At 34.9% G+C, this 10252-nt stretch overlaps 1 pseudogene across 1 annotated transcript; it reads left to right on the forward strand.

Moving 5' to 3' along the window:
- The first annotated feature begins 461 nt into the window (after nt 1-461).
- LOC143227933 (anaphase-promoting complex subunit 10-like) lies at nt 462-9379 on the forward strand (annotated as a pseudogene). The gene is made up of 5 exons (XR_013015134.1): nt 462-554; nt 2705-2755; nt 3098-3116; nt 6713-6875; nt 8999-9379. The product of XR_013015134.1 is annotated as an anaphase-promoting complex subunit 10-like (transcript).
- Nucleotides 9380-10252: the final 873 nt, after the last annotated feature.

Genomic DNA, 10252 nt, shown 5'->3' on the forward strand with positions numbered 1-10252 from the left:
TGGTGATTCATGTGTAACATTTCATAACACTGACTTAATCATGCCAGTTCACCACCAAGCTGGTGATTCATGTGTGACATTTCATAACACTGACTTAATCATGCCAGTTCACCACCAAGCTGGTGATTCATGTGTAACATTTCTTAACACTGACTTAATCATGCCAGTTCACCACCAAGCTGGTGATTCATGTGTGACATTTCCTAACACTGACTTAATCATGCCAGTTCACCACCAAGCTGGTGATTCATGTGTAACATTTCCTAACACTGACTTAATCATGCCAGTTCCACACTAAGCTGATGATTCATGTGTAACATTTCTTAACACTGACTTAATCATGCCAGTTCACCACCAAGCTGGTGATTCATGTGTAACATTTCCTAACACTGACTTAATCATGCCAGTTCCACCACCAAGCTGGTGATTCATGTGTAACATTTCCTAACACTGACTTAATCATGCCAGTTCCACACCAAGCTGATGATTCATGTGTAACATTTCCTAACACTGACTTAATCATGCTAGTTCACCACCAAGCTGGTGATTCATGTGTAACATTTCCTAACACTGACTTAATCATGCCAGTTCACACCAAGTTGATGATTCATGTGTAACATTTCATAAAAGTTGCACATTTTGAATCTAAAACAGTTTTGTAGCCATCACCAGTTTTCCTGGTTCATTGATCAGTCCATGTCTGTAACCTGATGCCTCCTGCAGTATTGTTGACCAACAAAGGTTCCTTTTGAAGTTTAAACTATCTCATGGAAATACCTTATTTCCAAACCATTGTCTTGTAGCCAAAACAGTCACTACCTTCAGGAATAGTTTTTAATAAGAATTTATTACAAAGAAACATTTCTAATTGTTTTGATAAAGGAAAACAGCCAATCATTTTTTATCTTATGTCTACAGAAGTTGTTGTCAAGATCCCTTAGAGACATTTCTCTATATGGTTTGAAATACATCCATAGTTAGAATATTATGTGGAAAAGAATACATCTTTTGAAAGATATGCTTGAAAATTCAGTTGAATAATATACACAGGATATGGTTCCAGTTAGTTTGGCTGTTTCAGCTTAAGAAATGTTAGAGAGTTTGAGTAGTGAGGTTTAAATTTGTATTTTTCATCATTAACATATTGTTTAACCTAATGTAAACAAGACAAAATCAGAGATGAGTACTGACCACTTGGAAAATTTCTGATCATTTACAGACTGACTGTCCATCTTCAGCTGCCAGACCTCTGGACATTTTGTGAAAAAAATGTTGCACACATCCACAGTTTTTTGTTTGTTTCTGCAATCTTATATGTTTCAAAGTTCTGTCAGCATTAAGTTTGAGTTAGAACACTAGAATTTATAGTTAAATCCCAACAATGCAAATGGCCTGTTGTGTGATTTTAACAACAAATAAACATTATATGACTTTTAATTATATATTAAATATCATTCTCTATAAAAACATACAATCAAATATATAAAACTACTTTGAATTGGCTTACTGGTAATACCAATGAAGTATTTAACTTCCAAGACACTTATCTCTCGAAATGAAACTAACATTGTAATTCTAAGATTTCTAAACTGTCTGTATATTAATATTGCATGAATTTAAAATATTTATCACTAATAACTTTATTTCGGGTATTTTGTAGGTTTAATTATATTACAGTATTTCTTGTAAAGTCACAAATGGCCAATAATCATTGTTCCAGCTACAGTTAAGAAAATAACACTATGTAACACAAATTTTGTTCCTGGATAGTATGTGTTATTTTTTAATTACTTATGTTGTAAAAGTATAGAAAATGGCCATTATTCTCTTCAAACTGGACCCGCATGGCTGTTGTTAAGGCGCATGACTCGAATCCGAGGGTCGCTGGTTCAATCCCTGTCGCGACTGAACATGCTCGCCTTTCAGCCATGGGGCATTATAATGTGACGGTCAATCCTGCTGTTCATTGTTAAAAGAGTAGCTCAAGAGTTGGCGGTGGTGGTGATGATTACCTGCCTTCCTCTAGTCTTACACTGCTAAATTAGGGATCTAGAAGCGAGATAGCCCTTGAGTTGCTTGTGTGAAATTCAAAAGAAACAAACAAACAAAACTCTTCAAACTTTGCTTTTGTGACCTGAATAATAAAATTTAGAAATTAATCTATTTTCTATGTAAAAACGGGCAAACTTGCACATTTTCATTTACATGCGGACTGAATAAAACAACATATGAATCAAGATTTACATGTACTCATACTAAAGTTATACAAAAAATGTTTAGAAGTGAGTAATTTTTCGAGATTTGTGACTGTAATGTAAATCGCTTAATGTATCAGCCCCAAGTACAGTCTCTCATCATGTTTTTGTTATACAATCTCAAGTCACAAAAGCAAAGTTTGAAGAGGAAAATAGGTTTTTTTCCATTTACTTTAGGCATAAGCAATTGGGAAATAACACTTTCTGTCCAGGAACAAGAAACAGTAAACTTTTGTTACATAGTGTAATTAATCATATAGATAATAAAATAGATATTTTTTATGTCACTGTGTTTATCCTTTAGAAGATGTACTGTGTTAACTCTGTGGAACATGTCTCAATCATAAAAAAAATATGTAGAATTTCAGAAAGTGATTTTTTGTGGGTTTTATGGACTTATAGTAGTTGAAAATGATGGTGAAGACTGGAAGTGAGGTTGATCCTCCGAGAAGAAAGAGAGAGGGAAAGTTCAGGAAGTTGGTTCCCAGGCTGTTTGGTCCTTGTCCCGTGTAAGCCAGGTGAGGAAACTGTCTGTTTGGTCATTGTCCTCGCGAAAGCCAGGTGAGGAAACTGTCTGTTTGGTCATTGTCCTCGGGAAAGCCAGGTGAGGAAACTGTCTGTTTGGTCATTGTCCCCGTGAAAGCCAGGTGAGGAAACTGTCTGTTTGGTCATTGTCCCGCGGAAAGCCAGGTGAGAAAACTGTCTGTTTGGTCATTGTCCCTGGAAAGCCAGGTGAGGAAACTGTCTGTTTGGTCATTGTCCTAGTGAAAGCCAGGTGAGGAAACTGTCTGTTTGGTCATTGTCCCCGCGAAAGCCAGGTGAAGAAACTGTCTGTTTGGTCATTGTCCTCGTGTAAGCCAGGTGAGGAAACTGTCTGTTTGGTCATTGTCCCTGTGTGCCAGGTGAGGAAACTGTCAGAAGTGTAATTATCAACACTACTTAGAAATCTCTTCATGTTTATAAAAAATGTTATTAAACAGAAGTTGTCTATTTAATGAAAATTGGATTACTATGGGAAATTGTTTGTGAAGTTATAGGGTGGACATGATAATGTGATGGTCAGTTTCATTACTTGTTGGTAAAAGGGTAATCCAGTAATTGATGGTGGGTGGTGTTAATCAGCTGATTTCCTTAGTCTGTCATTTCAGATTACGGTTAGCACAGATAGCCCTCATCTAGCTTTCAAGTGATATTCCACAAACAAACATAACCAAAGATTTGCAAAAGAAACTTTTAAAATTCATATTTTAATTTTTTTATTTTGGTAACAAACCATTCAGAAAATGTTTGTGTTATTTAAAATTTGATTAAAAATGTTCACTTTTAAATTCATGATCATTTGATAGCTGTTTTTTAAAGTACACTTTAGTGATGAACATTATTATAAAGAAAACTTTAGATTTAAGTTTCAAAATTCAAAAAAAATAATTGAAAGATAAAGCCTTTACAGACATAAAACTAGATTTCATTTAGTGCAAAATAAATACTGAGTTTAATAATTCAGTTTTGGACTCTAAAACCAGTTTTAATTGTAATAGTACATTCATTAAAAAGAAATAAATGTTGTATAATAATTAATGCCAGAAACTGTGTTTTAATTTCTTTTTAAAATCTATATTTGTTCTTTTAATTAGATTTTGTGTCTGTTTACTTAGTCACATGTTGTATAATAATTAATGCCAGAAACTGTGTTTTAATTTCTTTTTAAAATCTATATTTGTTCTTTTAATTAGATTTTGTGTCTGTTTACTTAGTTTTAATTAGTATTATTTTCTTTCATTTAACCCTATGTGGATAAGTTAGGGTCAAAGTGCACATAATAACTTTCTTAAACAGCCTCTGACAAATAATAGACACAGTGGTGATTATATGTTTTAAAGTGACACCTAGTATTTTTTTTCCCACTTTATTCGTGCTAAGAGCTGTGCAAAGTAGGGCTTCACTCTAGAAAGGTCTTGGCTCTTGGAACTATTTTCACATTCCTTGAGTCCTCACCCAACCTTTGTTTCAAAGATTTTAATGGAGAAATAAGCACTTCATATGAAGTGAAGTGTTGGAACAGTAATGTAATGACTTTCAGTGGAATATGTGGGTTGTGAATATGTGTTGGAACAGTAATGTACTGACTTTCAGTGGAATATGTGGGTTGTGAATATGTGTTGGAACAGTAATGTACTGACTTTCAGTGGAATATGTGGGTTGTGAATATGTGTTGGAACAGTAATGTACTGACTTTCAGTGGAATATGTGGGTTGTGAATATGTGTTGGAACAGTAATGTACTGACTTTCAGTGGAATATGTGGGTTGTGAATATGTGTTGGAACAGTAATGTACTGACTTTCAGTGGAATATGTGGGTTGTGAATATGTGTTGGAACAGTAATGTACTGACTTTCAGTGGAATATGTGGGTTGTGAATATGTGTTGGAACAGTAATGTACTGACTTTGTCTTAAAACGCATTAAAAATTCAAAGATGCTTTAGTTAGATAAAACTTATTTTTCTCTAAATAATTAAAAGATTTATGAATGAAAGTGCAGAAGAGTGTTTAAAAATATTTGCTGTATTGAGTGTCAAGGAAACTTTTTGCCCACTGCCATGGCTCATTATGTTGGCTGGAATATAACAGTAACAGTTAGGACAGAAAGTATTTGTACTCCTGTGTTCCAAGTGGTTTTTTTGCTCATAACTTTAAAAGTATCACGATTAGGCTAATAGAAGTATAATATATTATAAATATTATACTAATACACATCTACATAAATTTGTATGTAAATTAAATGACAAATAAACTGTTTATAAACAAATAACCAAAAATAGGAGGAGCATAAAGTGTTCGTACAGTTCAGAACGTGTGAGAAAACTGATATTCCCGTAAACATTTTGTTTAGTTTGGTGAATAAACTACATTATACCATTCCAGAACTAGACACTGGGTTCATAATTATTTGATAGCCAGCAAAAAATGTACTTCCAGCAATTTAGCTCCATCTTCTCATTATCTGCTTGGTCATCATGGCGAACAGGAAACAACTGTCCAGTGATTTAAAAAACCAAATTATTGTAAAATACAAGTCTCATGTGTCTCTTTCCGGTATTGCTACACAACTTTATGTGCCGAAATCTACTGTTCAAAGCATAATTGCCAAGTTTAAGCTTACAGGATCAACTGCTAACCTCCATCATTCCAGATGCCCCACCAAAATTCCAGGGGAAACCAAGAGGAAGGTTCTCGAGAAGTTAGTAGGAACCCTTGTTTATACGTAATGATATCGCTTAATCAATAATGCTTAATACAGAAACTGGTAAGGGAAACTGGGGTTGAAGTAAGCACCTCTACAGTTACTAACATATTATGCTCTTCATGCTCAAAGCATGCCGCCCTCAGAGAACTCCATATTTAAGGCCTATTCATTTCAAGCATGATTGAGGTAAGCAAGAATGCATAATAATAAACCCTTTACCTATTGGAAGAGTATTCTTTGGTCAGACGAGACTAAAATCGAAGCTTTTCGCCACAATAATGTTTGCAATATTTTTGTAAGAAAGAACAAAATCTTTCAAAGAATACCGTCTCTACAGCTAAACACGGAGGTGGCTCGATCATGCTGTGGGGCTTCTTCAGCTCTTCTGGTATAGGCAGACTTCACCGCATCAACAGAATCATGAAAAAAGAAGAGTACGTTGATATATTAGGCACTTATATCAAGAATGATGCTCAGAATTTATGGACTTGGGCCATTGATCTTCCAGCACCACAATGACTCTAAGCACACATCAAAATATGTGCAATCCTAGTTGCAGAGGAACCATATAAGCATTCTGGAGTGGCCGTCGCAGTCACCTGATCTCAACCCAGTTGAAAACATTTGGCTTGAGTTGAAGACTAGGGTTCATCAGTGTCATCCAAAAAACTTGCAAGAGTTGGAGGCCTTCTGTAAAGAAGATTGGAAGAAAATACCAGTCAAGTACTGTCAAACGATCATGGAGAGCTATGAGGAGAGATTGTGCCAAGTAATTCACCCGAAAGGCTACACAACTGACCATTAAAGTAGACGCCAACACTTTCTGCCCTCCTCTGTTTGGTTATTTGTTTATAAACAGTTTATTTGTCATTCAGTTTACATAAAACTTTATGTAGATGTGTGTTAGTATAATATTTATAACATACTGTACTTTCATTATCCTAATCATGATACTTTTTAAGTTATGAGATAAAAACTACTCACGACGCAGGGGTACGATCACTTTCTGTCGTAAGTGTAGATGCTAATGATATAACCTATTATCCTGAACAACAGCCATTATGATGTGAACTGGATGAAGATGGTGAAGTGTAATTGTTATTAATTTTACATGATGGGATTTGAGTAAGAATTAATGTGATTCTGTGTTCAAATGTCAAGAACACTTAACTGATACTTTAACTCACTATTTCTTTCTTGAAAATATTACAGGGTTTGGTGTGGATCAGATACGAGATAACAGTTTAGAGACCTACTGGCAATCTGATGGACCTCAACCTCATTTAGTTAACATCCAGTTTCGAAGAAAAACCACAATTCAGGATGTCTGTATCTACGCTGATTACAAACTTGATGAAAGTTACACACCAAATAGGTGAGTACAGCTGCTTTATGTAGACTTGAAGTGTTTCAGACATGTAAATTTTATATGCTCGATTCAGAATGAAAATACTCATAAAAATTCCAATTGAAACATGCCTTAACCTGCTTTCAGAGACTGATATAAAAAATTATGAAGCATAGGTTACTTAGACATTGGAAGTGGTTGAGGAATGTATCATGTCTAACTGTCACTGGAATCTGGCCAAGAGAATCTAAGTGGTCAGTGCTATGTTAGCTACTGTCACTAGAAATGTTCTCTCATGTAGGTCGACTTGGCTACTTTCATCTCAAGTGCTATGGTGATGTGAGTGGGGTTTTCTGGTGATCACGTGTACTTTAATCACTCAGACTGGATACTTGAAGCAGCAACAGGATCTGGCAACATTTGTTGGCCAAGCTGAAACCTTTAGAAACAGTAATAGTCCATCATAAAACATTTTACCTGAAACACAGATCCAAGAGAAGTCTACTTATAAAAATGTGTATTTTTATGCAATGTATGTTGTCCAATTGAAAGCCATCAACAGGAACAGAACCTGCCATCTATATTCTAAGTTTGAATATCCAGCTATGGTGCATTCTAGAAAGGGTTTGTACTGGTGGTAAGTTCTAGTTTCTTTTTCAATCTCAAATGGTGATTAGCAGGGTTGTGTTCTGGCACTAAGGTTGTTTGGGATTATTGGTTTATTTTTTTCTTAAAATACTTTCAAGATGTCTGTACAGTTCCAGCCACAGAAACCAGCATCAAATACAGAACATCTAAGTAGCTTTTCAACTTGAAGAGAGTTGAGACGTCCAGAAACTATATGAAGGAAGTAATACAGGAACTGTTTCTTGTAGGACACTGCACAGATAGAAAATCATTATAACAACAAGGTTCTCTGAAGCAACAGACAAATATGGCTCAACCATCAGTATTCTCATGAACAAACTTAAAACATTGTCATTGACTTCATCTACTTCAGAGGAATCCTACATGAAACCACCCTAACTGACCAGGAAGTGAAAGTGTGCTACAGAAGACAAGCAGTTTACTTTAAATGCCAGAAAGCATAACTGTGGGATACATTAGAAACTAATCTTTATCGGGCAGTGTTTCATCAGTATCAGATATAAACATAGTACAGAAAAGATCTGGGAAAAATACCATCTGCATGACATCGTAACTCATTTGTCAGGAAAAACACCATCTGCATGACATCGTAACTCATTTGTCAGGAAAAACAGCATCTGCATGACATCGTAACTCATTTGTCAGGAAAAACACCATCTGCATGACATCGTAACTCATTTGTCAGGAAAAACACCATCTGCATGACATCGTAACTCATTTGTCAGGAAAAACACCATCTTCATGACATCGTAACTCATTTGTCAGGAAAAATACCATCTGCATGACATCGTAACTCATTTGTCAGGAAAAATACCATCTGCATGACATCGTAACTCATTTGTCAGGAAAAACACCATCTGCATGACATCGTAACTCATTTGTCAGGAAAAACACCATCTGCATGACATTGTAACTCATTTGTCAGGAAAAACACCATCTGCATGACATCGTAACTCATTTGTCAGGAAAAAACACCATCTGCATGACATCGTAACTCATTTGTCAGGAAAAACACCATCTGCATGACATCGTAACTCATTTGTCACTAGATAGAGTTGGCAGTAAGAAACTTATTGATATAGTCTTGGTCATTGTCTCCATCAGCAAGACAACATCCTGGATGGTGAGTTACAATAGAGCCTCAGACCATGAACAACTGTGGAAGGAATGAAAACACAATGCTAAACAACTCTAATGGCTAACTGATAAGAAAGCCTGGCAAATCTCTGTTAGAAAACTATTGAATTTGTTAGTGGTTTAAAAATTTGTGATCTTTTCACCCAATTCTCTGATGGTATGATTTTCCAAATAATTATTACATACAATTGTGATGTTTACAAGTTTGTTTTTTATTAAATAAATGTATTTTGTATAACAAAGCTTTAATTTAGCCAGTGTTCGTTTAGACAGTAAAATTTATATCACTTTATTATCTTTCTTTATATTAAAACATTTTACTTGTGAAATGATATAACCAGTGATTGGGTGTACTGTCTCTGTAGAATATCTGTGCGGAGTGGGAAGTCACTTTCAGGACCTTCAAGAGGTGGAGATGGTGGAGCTGAATGAACCAAGTGGATGGGTGGTTATTCCACTCAAAGACAGCAACGAACGTCCTATCCGTACCTTTCTTGTCCAAGTAGCTGTATTGTCCAATCATCAGAATGGCGGGACACTCACATGAGACAGATAAAAATCCATTCTCCTGTAGAAACCTCTATCACATCAGCTCTGAACCTTCCTCCTTTCTCAAGTGTACAGTTAGGACAGTACAGTTGTATTAGGTAGAAGTATCCTGAAACATCAAACATTACTATAGAAACCATATCAACTGTTAACCTTTCTCAAGTGTACAGCTATGACAATACAGTTGTATTGGGTAATCTTTGTGTATTCCCAGTTTATAACCAGAACAGTACAGTTGTGTAATTTCTGTATTTTTGTTTCCTTTTTTTAAGTTGATGTTGAGTTTTCCATATTGGACTTTTTATTTTCAAACATTTTCTTTGTATATTAATTATTACAAATTAAATTAACCACAACTACTGGAAATCAGTACAAGTAAATATGAGACTAAATTATTGTATAGACATTAGGATAATGATATGAACATTCCACTTGGAAAAGGCCATTACGTCGTTTCTTACAATCTGCTTGAAATACAGTAAAGTGAACTGTTAGAAAGTTGGATCTTGAGGTGCTGTATTATATTCAAACAAAGAAACAACACTTTTAAAGTGAACTGTTAGAAAGTTGGATCTTGAGGTGCTGTATTATATTCAAACAAAGAAACAACACTTTTAAAGTGAACTGTTAGAAAGTTGGATCTTGAGGTGCTGTATTATATTCAAACAAAGAAACAACACTTTTAAAGTAAACTGTTAGAAAGTTGGATCTTGAGGTGCTGTATTATATTCAAACAAAGAAACAACACTTTTAAAGTGAACTGTTAGAAAGTTGGATCTTGAGGTGCTGTATTATATTCAAACAAAGAAACAACACTTTTAAAGTAAACTGTTAGAAAGTTGGATCTTGAGGTGCTGTATTATATTCAAACAAAGAAACAACACTTTAAAGTAAACTGTTAGAAAGTTGGATCTTGAGGTGCTGTATTATATTCAAACAAAGAAACAACACTTTTAAAGTAAACTGTTAGAAAGTTGGATCTTGAGGTGCTGTATTGTATTCAAACAAAGAAACAACACTTTTAAAGTAAACTGTTAGAAAGTTGGATCTTGAGGTGCTGTATTATATTC

This window comes from Tachypleus tridentatus, chromosome 10 (genome assembly GCF_004210375.1).
Source record: "Tachypleus tridentatus isolate NWPU-2018 chromosome 10, ASM421037v1, whole genome shotgun sequence".
Taxonomy (NCBI): Eukaryota; Metazoa; Arthropoda; class Merostomata; order Xiphosura; family Limulidae; genus Tachypleus; species Tachypleus tridentatus.